Source organism: Mirounga angustirostris, unplaced genomic scaffold, assembly GCF_029215605.1.
Source record: "Mirounga angustirostris isolate CCGP_5_RB_7025 unplaced genomic scaffold, mMirAng1.0.hap1 SCAF_17, whole genome shotgun sequence".
Lineage (NCBI taxonomy): Eukaryota > Metazoa > Chordata > Mammalia > Carnivora > Phocidae > Mirounga > Mirounga angustirostris.
In genome coordinates this window covers 43,437,867-43,450,511 of record NW_026991725.1, presented here as the reverse complement: position 1 = coordinate 43,450,511, position 12,645 = coordinate 43,437,867, and the positions used below count along the sequence as shown (strand labels likewise).

The 12,645-nt window shown below is 62.4% G+C and overlaps 1 long non-coding RNA gene across 1 annotated transcript; it reads right to left on the bottom strand.

Moving 5' to 3' along the window:
- Nucleotides 1–10,310: 10,310 nt before the first annotated feature.
- LOC129046216 (uncharacterized) lies at nucleotides 10,311–12,237 on the bottom strand. The gene is made up of 3 exons (XR_008507111.2): nucleotides 12,156–12,237; nucleotides 11,217–11,354; nucleotides 10,311–10,642 (listed from the first exon to the last, which is right to left on the bottom strand). It is a non-coding gene; the product is annotated as an uncharacterized LOC129046216 (long non-coding RNA).
- Nucleotides 12,238–12,645: the final 408 nt, after the last annotated feature.

The following is a 12,645-nucleotide window of genomic DNA, read 5'->3' as shown; positions in this document are numbered from 1 at the left end:
GACTATGGACAGAACCAGGGCTTTTGTGCAGGAGCAGGGTGGGACCTGGTAGACGGTGCGTCCCCTGGGTGGGAAGATGCATGAAAGCCCTCCCTGCACATCGGCTGCCCAACTGTTCCACGCCAGCCCAAGGGATGGCCAAGTGTTTGGACAATGTCATGGCGTCTCCAGCTGACTCCCAAGTGGCTCAGCGATTTGCTTTAAAGGGAGGAGAAGGGGCAGATGCCACCACATCTTTTTAAAGATTTTATTTATTTATTTGACAGAGACAGAGACACCGAGAGCAGGAACACAAGCAGGGGGAGTGGGAGAGGGAGAAGCAGGCTTCCTGCTGAGCCGGGAGCCTGATGCGGGGCTCGATCCCAGGACCCTGGGGTCATGACCTGAGCCGAAGGCAGTCGCTTAACCAACTGAGCCACCCAGGTGCCCCACCACCGCATCTTTTTAAAAAGAGCTGCTGGGGGGGTGCCTCTTGATCTTGGGGTTGTGGGTTCGAGCCCCACATTGGGTGTAGAGGTTACTTAAAAAAAAAAGCTCTTGGAAACAGAGTCAATATACACAAACACATTTTATTTGTATGTACTTACAAAAAGATGTGTCCCGGGGTCCTGGGGCAGCCCCCAGTCGGCAAACGTGGCCTTCGCGGATCCTAGCGTGTGTTCTGGTCTCTGTGGCCGGAACAGCCGCTGCTTCGGCGTCTGCAGCGTTCATGGGTGGGGAGGTTCTATTGCTCAAATGCACCTGAAAGGAGCGCTCACAGCCCCCTGGACACCTGTCCTCACACCTGAGGGACAGAACAGCCTCGACACTCCCCAGAAGGCACTTGGAGGGGAAACCACGGTAGTTATAAAGTCCTGCCTCAAATATGGACACCAGGAGTTTGCTATTAACTCATTTTTATTTTTTTTATTTTTAATTAATTAATTAATTTTATTATTTTGAAAGATTTTATTTATTTATTGGAGAGAGAGGGAACACAAGCAGGAGGTGGGGGGAGGGAGAAGCAGGCTTCCCGCGGAGCAGGGAGCCCGATGCGGGGCTCGATCCCAGGACCTGAGATCATGACTTGAGCTGAAGGCAGACGCTTAACCAACTGAGTCACCCAGGTGCCCCTATTTTTATTTTTATTTTTTGAGAGAGGGAGCGTGCAAGGGGGGGAGGAGGCAGAGGGAGAGGGAGAGTCTCAAGCAGACTCCCCACTAAGTGTGGAGCCTGATGATGTGGGGCTCGATCTCGCCACCCTGAGATCACGACCTGAGCCAAAACCAAGAGTTGCACGCTTAACCCACTGAGTGACCCAGGAGCCCCTTAACTCATTTTTAAATAGGAAACTGAGGCCAAGAAAGACTAAGGCTCAGGAGAGGCCAGTGACATAGTGGCTCAAGCTGACCCACGCTTCACTGTGCACAGGGCACACCGCCTCCGAGTCACAGCAACGCCAGGAGAAAGGCATTATCCTGCTCCCCCTCCCACCAATGAGACACTGGAGGTGCAGGGAATAGAAACACTGAGCCGAAGGCCCTCAGTCCGGGAACTGGGAGCTGGGCCCTAAGCCCACCTGCTTCCCCCCGGGAGCAGCCCCTGGGGAGGGAGGAGGGTGAGGTCCCCACCCAGCCTCCAGCTCCAGGCCCCTGGCTACACAGGAGTAGACTCCCCACATCAACGCCCCGGGCCGGCTCTGCATGCTTGCAGGGGGGCGGAGGCTGTGCCCGCCCGCGCAGAGGGCTTACCCTCGTCCCTACACCGGCCTGAGCGTGTTACTGCCACCAGCAGGTCTCACGCCGGCCAAGTGCAAACCACAGAAGGGGAAACGGGCTCAGAGAGGGTCTGTGGCTTGTCTGGCTGATGTGGATCCCCTGGGACCGCGCACGCGCACGCTCCAGGGCCCTGGGAAAGCTCCCCTGTGCCGCTGAGGACAAGGTCGCCGTCCCTGGGGGGAGGGCACAATCAGCCCACTGAGCTCCCCCCCCCCCCCACCCCGGCCTTCTGCATTTTCATGAGGCAGGTCCCTGGTGGCCGGTGCGGTGCTCGGCAGAGTCATCTGGCTAGCTGCGGCCTCTCTTCTTCTGCTCCTTGAGACCCCGATTGGCCTGCAGAGCCCCCCTCAGCCTCCTCCGGGGATGAACAAGGCCCACAGGCCCAGCTCATCGAGTTTGCCTTTTCTCCTTTAATTCGCTTTTCCTGTGCATGAGTGAGATCCTATAAGGAGACGGTGGGCCTCGTGGGGCTGTGGGTGGGTCTGGGCCGGGACGGGGCTCTGGGTCCCGGCCCATTCATCCTCTGCAGCCTCAGCTGTCCCTGAGGCCCGGGAGCTCCAGGCAGGGAGAGGGACAGACAGCCTGCTTCTCAGAGCTCACATGGCAGCCCCTGGCCCCTCCAGACCCAGTCAAGGATGTACGGCCTGGGCTGACTGTGCTGGCCTCCCCTCCGCAGGCGTCTTCCTGGTCAGGACATCCCCTCTGCCTCCCTCCACTCTTGGGCACACCTCACCCATGGCACCAGGCTCCCCTTGGTCCCCTCGAGCCAGCAGGCACCCCTGCATCCGCGTGTCCGTCCCTGGGCAGTGGTCAGCCGGCTCAAGACAAGAACCCATGTTTCTGTGGTGAGGGCTGGGCCTGGAATCCAGGACTCTGGCTCTACGTTCAGACCCCCGTGTGACAGCAGCACCCGGGCTGGGGGCAGTGGGAGACTCAGCCCATGCCCACCATCCGGGTCCTGCCTCCCCCTCAGGACTGCTAGCACCATGTCCCCATGTCCCCATGAGGCCGGAGTACAGGAGCGGGGTCCCCCGGCCAGAGAGGGAGGCAAGCAGGGAGGCTTGGCATAGGACACAGCCCTCTGCACCCCAATGCCAGCAGGCACCGGCCATCTCCCACCCCCTGTTCCCCACAATGGTCCCAAGTCCTATTTCTTAGTCCCCCAGACCACATCCGCATGGCCCTGCCCAGGAGGCTCTGCTCTTTGCTCTGCCAGGAATTTGTTCCCGGCCAGTCACATCTCCTTTGTGGGGACTCAGCCAGCTCCGGAGAGGCTGGGGGCCCTTGTGCCACTGGGCCTGGCAGGACAGGCCTCTCCTGCTGCTGCCTGGACCCTGGCCCACCTCTCCCCGGCTAGGCCCAATGCCAGCATGGTGCCTGGGACGAATGAAGAAGGGGACAAAGGAGGAGTCAGGGCCACTATGCCTGGGTGAGGCTGATGGGTGCTCAAGGCAGCCCCCACAGGAGGGGTCCCCTGGGAGGGACACCCCCCACCCCTGCGTGGTCCCAGCCCCCTCCACCAGGGAGGATGTGGGAAAGCTCTGCCTGGTCCTGATCCCTGCCCCCAGGGCCTGCACCTAACCCTCTGATCCACGTGAAGGCAAGCTGTGTGTATGTGGGGGGACTCTGGGTCTCAGGGGCTTCAGGGGTCACCTGTGATGCTTGTTGAGCCGCAGGCCCCCCACAACCAGATGCAGAGGCCCAGAGCACCAAGCAGCTTGCCTGAAGCCCCACTGCTAACTAGAGCTGGAAGTTTCCAGCCCTGCCATCAAAGCAGGTGCTCCCCACCTAGGGTACAGCCCCTTCCCCACCCCCCAGCTGAGGGCCTGGATCCTGGGTCCTGGGTGGGGGAGGGGCAGCCGTAGTGTCTGTGGGGGACGCTGCGGGGCTGGGCTCGCCGCCCTGGCCCAAGGCCTGTGTGGGTGTGGGAGGGAGCCCAGCCACACCTGTCCCGCCGCGGGCCCTGGGGTGGGGTTTCCCATCTGTGCTGGAGCCCGGTCAGGTTTCTCACCTCACCCCGGGGGCAGGGTGCAGAGCAAATGGGCCCTGGCCAGCTAGGAGTCACTGCCCAGCCCGTGGCCTGCCTGCCAGGGTTCCTGACAGGAAAAACCTGCGGGGGGGGGGGGGCGCGGCTGGGAGCATCGCTGCACCTGCAGGGGGGGAGGCTGGAGGGGCCCCCTCAGGCCCCTCCCCGCTCCTCACCCAGGCCCCTGTATGGTGGGAGAGGGGGGCCACGTCCTGAACCTGAGTGTCCCCGGACCCCGAACCACGCGCCTCCTGTCATTTCACAGGTTTCTTTTTAACCTGATCTTGTCCCAAGCGTTAATATCTGTGAAGTCGGAGGCGTGATGTGTTGGTTTTGTTTTTTCTAACACATGCTAAAAGAAGTCATGCATTTAAAGAAACTTTGCAGGGCCATCTGTGGATCCTGTCAGGCAGCCGGGCCTGGGGGAAGGCTAACCCCTCCTCTGCAAATGCCGGGCCCAGAGGGGGTCCGGGCAGCAGTCGGGGTGATCTGAGCAGCCCCAGAGCAGGGAGGCCAGGGCCTTGAGTCCAGTCTGGAGCCCCCTGCCTCACCTTTGACAGGCCGGACCCCCCAGAAGCAGCCTGTCCAGGCAGCCGGGGTCCCGTCCGGCCTGGGAACAGTGTGCAAGGCCAGGGCATCCCAAGCAGGCTCCCCATGGGCCCCACGCACCCACCCCTCCGCTGCGATCATCTGTTTGGGATGCTCCCCTCATCTCAAGCCCCCCCTTCCAAGCTCCTCCTTGGCCTGCGCAGGGTGGGGCAGTGGCCCCTGTGACCTCGGCCCCTGGGGCCGACGGTGGGGAGAGACATGCGTACTGGGTTCTGCAAGTCCAGAAAGACGCACACACTGGGCGCGCCCCAGGCCCAGAGCCAGCGGTTTATGCTGGACCAAGACGCCCCAGCCCCTGGGGAAAGGCCAGGGTGATGGCGGAACGCAGAGGCGCCCCCTGGTGGACAGAACCGCGGGCCGCGCACAGCCGCCTCCCCTGGGCCGCTGGTCAGCCCCTCAAAGCCTGCGCCCCTCTCCCGCAGGGAGGGGCAGGCAGTGAGGAAGGGAGGAGCGTGCGCCCCTCTGCTCTCCGCCTCCAGGCTGCCAGGGCACTTCCCCACCGGCTGTGAGCCCGGCCCTGCCCTGGGGCCCTGGGAGCAGCTTAGAGGGAGATGAGCCCGACACAGTGACGACAGGGTCCCTGAGACACCTGGGCTGGGTGCTGGAGGGGCTAGGACCCTCCTCCCCAGAGGGGGACTGTGTGTCCTGAGGCCAAGGTTACCAACGCGGAGCCCCGTGCCGTGGCTGCCTCCACACTCAGGAACCTCCAGAGAGTCCATCATCCTGTTCTATCCACTTTTGACAGATGGGGAAACCGAGGCGCAGCGTGATGGAGTCACTACTGGGCCGGGTTGGGTAGGGGTGGAGGGGAGGGTGTCAGAGCTGGGACCGAGATGCAGGCTGGTCCAGGCTGCAGGCAGCCAGCGGGTCAAAGGGCCCCCACACCGCTGCCTGCAGGACCCCCGGCGGCTCAGGGCCACTGCCAGCCTGGGCTGTGGATGTGTGGCCTTTAGGTTCACCTTACCCGCCTGAAGCAGCTTCCCGGCATTTCCCACCTTCCCGGGTTCCCCTCTGGCCCAGGAGAGGGAATGGAGACAAAATCTCTTTTTTTTCAAAGATTAAAAATGGGTTGAAGGAGGAAGGAGGTTTGGTAGTTCCTTAAAAAGTCAAATACAGAGGGCGCCTGAGTGGCTCAGTGGGTGGAGCGTCGACTCTTGATCTCACCTCGGGTCTTGATCTCAGGGTCGTGGGTTCAAACCCTGCATTGGGCTCCACGCTGGGTATGGAGCTTACTTAAAAAAAAAAAGTTTAAATGGCCGATTATATGTTATATATGTTTTAGCACATGAAAACAATGACTTCTAAAGGAAAGGGCCCCGTGGGAGGCACACAGGGGCTCCCTGCCCCCCGCCCCCCGCCCCATCCGTCTGAGGGTCAGTGTCCTGAGCCCGCCTCCTGGGCTGCCAGGCCAGCCCCACTTACCGGACACAAAAAGTAGTTTTTTTTTTTTTCTAAAGATTTTATTTATTTATTTAAGAGAGAATGAGATAGAGAGCATGAGAGGGGGGAGGGTCAGAGGGAGAAGCAGACCCCCCGCCGAGCAGGGAGCCCGATGTGGGACTCGATCCCAGGACTCCAGGATCATGACCTGAGCTGAAGGCAGTCGCTTAACCAACTGCGCCACCCAGGCACCCCACAAAAAGCAGTTCTGTCCACTTTGTTCTTCTTCAGAGATGGATGGGGAAGGGTGACATCATCGGCACAGATATGGGCTGGGCATCACCTGTGGGGTCCCCGCATCTGCACCCTCCTGTGCCCCTGGTTTCGGGATGCTCTGTCGTCCCGCCACCACCGGGAACCCGTCAGGGCCTGAGCTGGGCCTGCGGGCCGCCGCAGGAATGCGAGCCTGAGTCAGAACCCCGTCCCGCCACTGCCAGCCGGGTGGTGTTGGACACACCGCCACCTTCCTGGGCCACTGAGTCTGCGTGGAATCACCCCACAGGGTCTGTGCCAGGAGTAATGGTCTCGGCGTGTGAGCCTGAGCCGCAGGCTGCTGGTGATGCTCCAGGATGGTGCTCCTCCTCGTGGGGCGTTTGGATGTCCGTGATTGAGCACCTGCCCAAACAAAGCCGCAGGGTCACCTCTCAGGCCTTACCGAGTCCTGCAGGAGGAACACAGACCTTCTGGAGGCAGCTCTGCTGTTTTCAAGCTGGGCTGCCTCAGGGCAGATGCTTAACATCTCTGAGCCTCATTTCCTTACCTCTAAAGTATCTACGTCCCAGAGACATGAAAATTCATGTAGGAGAAACACTTACTTGTATGACACCTAATATAGAATATGACCTCTCAAAGGTGGGTTCTAGGGGAGGCTGTCTCTATGCAGTGGGTTCAACGATAATCCCACAGCCCCCTCCCCCCAAAAAGATATGTCCACCTGGAACCTGAGTGTGAGCTTATTTGGAAAAAGGGTCTTTGTCAGACCACCCTCAGACAACCCCCCGAGGGCAGATATGTGGAACCCATGGTTACGCCACGGTTGGTGCCTGGGACACGCTGTTCAGCGTCAAGGCTGAGCCCTAGGGCCCCCGTGGGGACCGTCCAGGCTCTTGGAAAGGAGCCCTAGGGCCCACTACCCCAGTATTCTGCTTTGTCACCTCCACTGGAGCTCAAGGCCTGGGCTTCGGGCTCCCTTCCGAGAGGGCCTGTGTTCGGCCTGTCTCCTCGTTGGCTGAACGGGGGCATCCTTAGCTCCCTTGAGCGTTGGAGGAATCCCCCAAGTCGTGTTTACCCAAAGGCCTTGGTGGCTTTGAAGGTGGATGTGTTACCACCGCGGAGAGCTTGCAGCTGTCCCCCGGAGGGGAAGGCCCCCACGCCCACGGTCTCAGGATGCCGTGGTCTCAGGACGCGACGTTCAGGGTGCAGAGAGCACACTGACGACTCGCTGGGCCCAGGAAGACCTCGGCTGGCCTGGCTTCGGCCCCAGCGTGACCCCGGCTCCTTGGCCAACCCTCTGAGGCCTGGACGGGCAGTGACCTGAGGGCTGGCCCCTCCGGCTCTGCTCTCCAGAGTAGGGTGGGGGTCCCGGAGAGAGGAGGAGCGCCTGCGGTGCCCCCAGCTTGTCCTGACCGTTCTCGCTCCCACAGGAAACAGGCCCCGGCGGCGGTGGCCCCGGCCTGGGCGCCTGGGTTCGCGCGCCGGGCTGCCCAGCCCCACGGGTGTGGAACCGATTTATTCGGTAGCTTTGCTGCTGATTAGTTGCAGGTGAGTGGATGGCACGTGGTTCGTGTTGTAACAACGTTTTGGGACAATTAGATTGAAACCACATTGTTGGAGGCCTGCTGGGAGCTCGCCGCAGCGCTGCACTCTCCGTGCCCTCCGCGGCTCCTGGGCCGGCCGGGCCACCCCCAACCCTCTGCGGGCCCCGGGGCCTCCCATCCGCACCCCCATCCGGCTCTCGCCACTGGCCTCCAGCTGACCTCAGCCTCCAGTTGCTCCAGGAAGCAACTGCTGGGAGTCTCCCGGGGGCGGGGGGACCTGGGGGGCCCTGCGTGGGACTGCCAGGCTGGACGGCCACCCCATCCCCCCAAACATCTTCTCCGCACACCCCTGCCCCTGCCCCTGCCCTGGGCACTCCTGCTCTCCGTTCCCACCAACGGCACCCCTAGACTGCACACTCTAGGAGAGACATCCCCAGCCCAGTGACCCCAGAGGAGGAGGGCACAGCCAAGGCCAGGTCAGCCCAGCTGCTGGGGGGGTCCTCTGTTTTGCCCCCACCCCAGTCCCATGCTGTGGGCAGAACGGCCTAGATGCCGGGTCGTCCCTCCCACTGCAGGCGGGAGGGAACTGAGCTCCCTCTGCAGGCCCTTGGAAGAGGCTGAGGGAGCAGGGTCCATCCTGCAAGGGGACCCCTAAAGCCAGGCTCAGGCTCGGGAAGGGGGTAGTTGATGAGGTCCGAGCGCAGTGTGGGCAGAGTGGGACCCAAGGCCTCCCCCCCGCCCAGGAACAGCCAGCAACACCGGCAGGGCCGGGCAGCCGTGGGGATTTTACACCCAGACCAACCACGTCCGCTTCGAGTCTGAGCACGTGTGCAGGACAGGAGGTGAGGGGGTGGAGGCGGGGTACCTCCTGGGGCAGCCTCAGGGGCTCAGACCCCTCCTTCCCTTCTAGAGAAGCTCGGGGGTCACGCTTCAGGCAAGAGCCCTGGCCCCAAGCATTCTGGGATAGCCCCTGGAGTGGGGGCGAGGCTGGGACCCTGCAGTGGGGGTGGGGTGTGGGGGGCCCCTCGGGCCGGGGTGCTCCTGGGGACAGGATCTTTCAGCCTGCTGGGCGGGGGGGGTGTGCCCCAGGGGTCATAGCCCCTTCCGCTCCTGCCTGCCAGACCCCCGGCCCAGGCACCTGCAGGCCCCCAGGACCCCCGCAGAGTTGGGAGGGTGTGGGGCACCCACAACTCCAGTACAACCAGGGTAAGGAGAGGACGTGCTTTTTGCAACCAGGTGACGGTGTTTATCGGGCTTCCAATTTAATCTCCGTAAGGCTCGTTAGCAGTCCATGTTTCTAATGCTTCCTGAGCACTTAAGAGTAATTTTTCCGAATGGGATTTTCCTGGAGTTCTGCCCCCTTGCCCGTTTTAGCCCCTGCTGTTCCTTCCCTGGGATCCTCGGCTCTCTCTGACCAGCCTTCCACTGTAGCTTGGGCTGGGCCACGGGCCAGTTCCAGGGACCAGACAGATCCAGGGCCCGAAACCTCAGGCGTGTCGGACGTCAGGGAGGCCCCCTGGCTGCTCCCTGCACACAGAGGGGACAGCCAGCTCTCCCCTCCAACCCCACTCTTCTGTCCCTTCTCGGCCTCCCCATGGCTCCATCCTGGGAGGCCTAGCCTCCCTCTAGGGCTTGAGGCTTGGCGCTATGGGGGCGACTGTGCTCTCCGGGACTTTGGCCCCATGACTGTCTCCAGAGTGACATTATCCTGTGTCACTGTCCTGTCTCTGTGTCTGTGTCCTACCAGAGCCCCTGGCCTGGCCCAGGAAGGCAGAGGGGACAGGGGGTGTGAGGGCCAGGGAATGGCCCTGTCCCAGGTGGGCATGAGCCTCTCAGAGCCTTCCAGAAGGTCCTGAGGCTGGCCCAGGCCTCCTCCCTTCTGGGTCTCCCCGGAGTAGATCTCCAAGGCCCTCTGCAGCCTCAGGGCCCAGCAGGGAGAGCACATTTGCAGAATTTCCAAAGGGCAGAGAGACACCTGCTCCCCGGTTGCGGCCTTGAGAGGGCCTCATGGAGTTGGGGTGGGAAGTATGCAGAGAGCACCCCTCTGGGCTGAGGGAAAGCAGCCCAGGCTCCCAGCCCCGAAGCAGGAGGAGCTGAGACCCACCTTGTCTCCAGACACACGGTGCCGGGATGGGGACTGGACTCAGGCCGTGTCAGGCGGGTCAGTGGTCTCCTCTCCCCCTGGAGCCCGGGAGTCCCCAGGTCTCGGTGGTCACGGGCGGCAGCAACCGCATCCCCGTGGCTCTGGGCCGATGCTGGCCGGCGCCCTCACCCTGGCATGAGGCCTCATTAGGCATCCCAGGGTGTCTGGAACCTCCCACCTGTGGCCCCGGGGCAGGGTCTTTGAGGGCATTCTCAGCATCTTGGGGGCCTGGCTCGAGTAGGTGTCACTGTATGCTCCTCAAAATGTGGGCATGTACAGACCTTGGGGGCCCCCAGGGTGACCCCACAGTAACTGGTGTGGGACAGGAAGCAGGAAAGGTGGTGCAACCAGCTTCAGCCGCAAGCAGGGGTTCCCTGGGAACCCAGTCCCCTCCACCCCGGATGTTGGACTGGCTGCCGGTGGCCTTGCCTGGGAATGGAGGCTTTCCCTCCAACCCTAGCTGTGTGGGCAAGAAGGGCACGCCTGGGACGGGCCCCAAGCCACAGGCTCAGGTCTGTGCTCCGTGGGGCACGCAGCCCCTCACTGGTCCTCTCTCTGCCACATGCAGGGTGGAAGGGTAGCTCTTGGAGAGTGCAGGGCTCACCTGTCGGGGTCGGAAGGGCCGAGGCACACACATCCTTCTGATGAAAAAGTGAGGCCCCGGGGACGCCTCCCATCAGCAGGTCAGCCTGTCAACCACAGGACCTCGTGGGGTTGGGGCAGGTGCCTGGCGCAGGCTGGCCAATCAGGTTAGGCCACGCGTGGATCACGTGCGGGGTCCCTCAGCCTGCCTGGCCCTGGGATGCGGTGGGGTGGGTCCGGGCGGCAGGCAGAGCTCCTGGCCACACGCACTGGCCACGATCAGGGGACGCTTGCCTTCTCAGTGTGGGCCCAGGACCAGCAGCAGCGCCTGGAATTAGAAATGCAGACCGTGGGGCACAGACCTGCGAAGTGGAATTGCCGGGTGGGCCGTGGGTCTGGCGCTTGCTCGGGGTGGATGGGGGGGTGAGGACCACTGGGTGGCGTGGCCAGCAGGACCTCCTGAAGCCAAAAAAGAAGGCACCCCCGTGTCCTTTGCCAACATGTCACTCACTCCCAGGGTCTAACCTACGTCCCTCTTGCCATCCTCGCCCTGCTTCGTCCTGGAGGCTCTTCTTTGCTGGGAGGTGCCCTCTACCTGCCCTTTCCACGCAATAGCGGCAGGTCTCCCTGGGCTGGCACCCCTCCCCCGCCAGCTTGGGGCTGTTTGGGGTGGGGGAAGGGATGGGGGGACTTGGGCAGGGGTTGTGCTTGAGTGGAGTAGGGAGCGGGGGAGACACCACTTCCTGATGCCCAGTGCGGCCCCCACCACGTGAACCACCTCCCATGCCCACGGCCCACATGGGGTGGGGGCAGGCTCATCCCCGCCCCCAGCACAGCTCACTGCGGGGGCTGTGGACACTGGTTACTTCCGGTAAAGCCTAAAATCAGACTCTGGCACTCACAGTGGAAGCCCCCAGCTCGGGTGGACTCGTCCCTGCCTGTAAACCGGTCACACTTCAGGCTGGACCAACTCTTCCTCTGAGCTGCGATGTGCGTTAGGAGGTCGCGTCCTCAGGAGGAGTGTGGATGTGGCGGAGCTTCTGAGGGGAGCACCGGTGGGAGCCAGCGTGGGAGGCACCATGAGAACAAAGGGCAAGGGTGTCCCGAGGATCGTGGGCAGATGTGGAGGCAGGAGGGATGGGCCCCCTGGGACAGGCTATCAGGAGCAGCCCCAGCAGGGGCGCTGGGCAAGGGACTGGGGGCCCAGGAAGGTCAGGAGCCACCCCCATCAGAACGGGTCTCAGCCGGGCCCACGTGGAACACTTCAATGCCCTTCGGAAGCATCGATTATCAGATTATTTCCAAGAAGTTTTGGCAGCCCTGGTTTTGCCTTTGTCTGCCTGGTGGGTGCTCCAGCGTGACAACTGGGGTGCTCCCTGGGGGGGCCGCCCTGGGGTCCCAGAGCAAGAGCTAGGTTCCCGGGGCGGCAGAGGCTGCTGACATCTGTCCGCCCACCGAGTCCACAGGATCGACCCAGCACGCCAAGCACGGACTTCTTGAACACATGTCCACTCTGGGCTGGGGGCCGGCGGGGCTCCCGGCACACAGGTGGGAGTGTTCAGGGGACATTTCCGACGCACGTGTTTGGGGGGAATGCAGCCCCAGGTGCGCACCTGCATCGGGCTTTCCTTTGTCCCCTTCCCACTCCTACATTCTGGGGTCACCTCCGGGGGGGCCACAGAGCTCTTGTCTTGGGACCTGCTTTGGGGGTGCACAGGGACCCCCCAGCAAGGGTGCTAGTCTCCTGGGGCTGCCGTCTCACAGGAGACATTGATTCTCTCCCAGCTCTGGAGGCCACAGGGCTAGTCCGTGTGTGGCTCTGAGGGAGAGCCCCGCCTCACCTCTGTCCCAGTTCCTGGGGCTGCGGGCTGTTCCTGGCACCCCTCGGCAGGCTTGTGGCTGCGTCTTCGCACGGCCTTCTCCTCTTCCCTGCTTGAGGCGTGTCCTGTCCTCCCCTTACAAGGACGCCTGTCATTGGTTTAGGGCTCGCCCATCCCAGGAGAACCTCTTCTCAGGATCCTTACCTTAGTTACATCCGCAAAGGCCCTCACTCTACACCAGGCCACGTTCTGAGGCTCTGGGTGGACACGCCATTCATTTTTTTTTTTTTTAAGATTTTATTTATTTATTTGACACAGAGAGACACAGCGAGAGAGGGAACACAAGCAGGGGGAGTGGGAGAGGGAGAAGCAGGCCTCCCGCGGAGCAGGGAGCCCGATGCGGGGCTCGATCCCAGGACACTGGGACCATGACCTGAGCCGAAGGCAGATGCTTAATGACTGAGCCATCCAGGTGCCCCGTGGACATGCCATTCAACCCACTGTAGTGAGT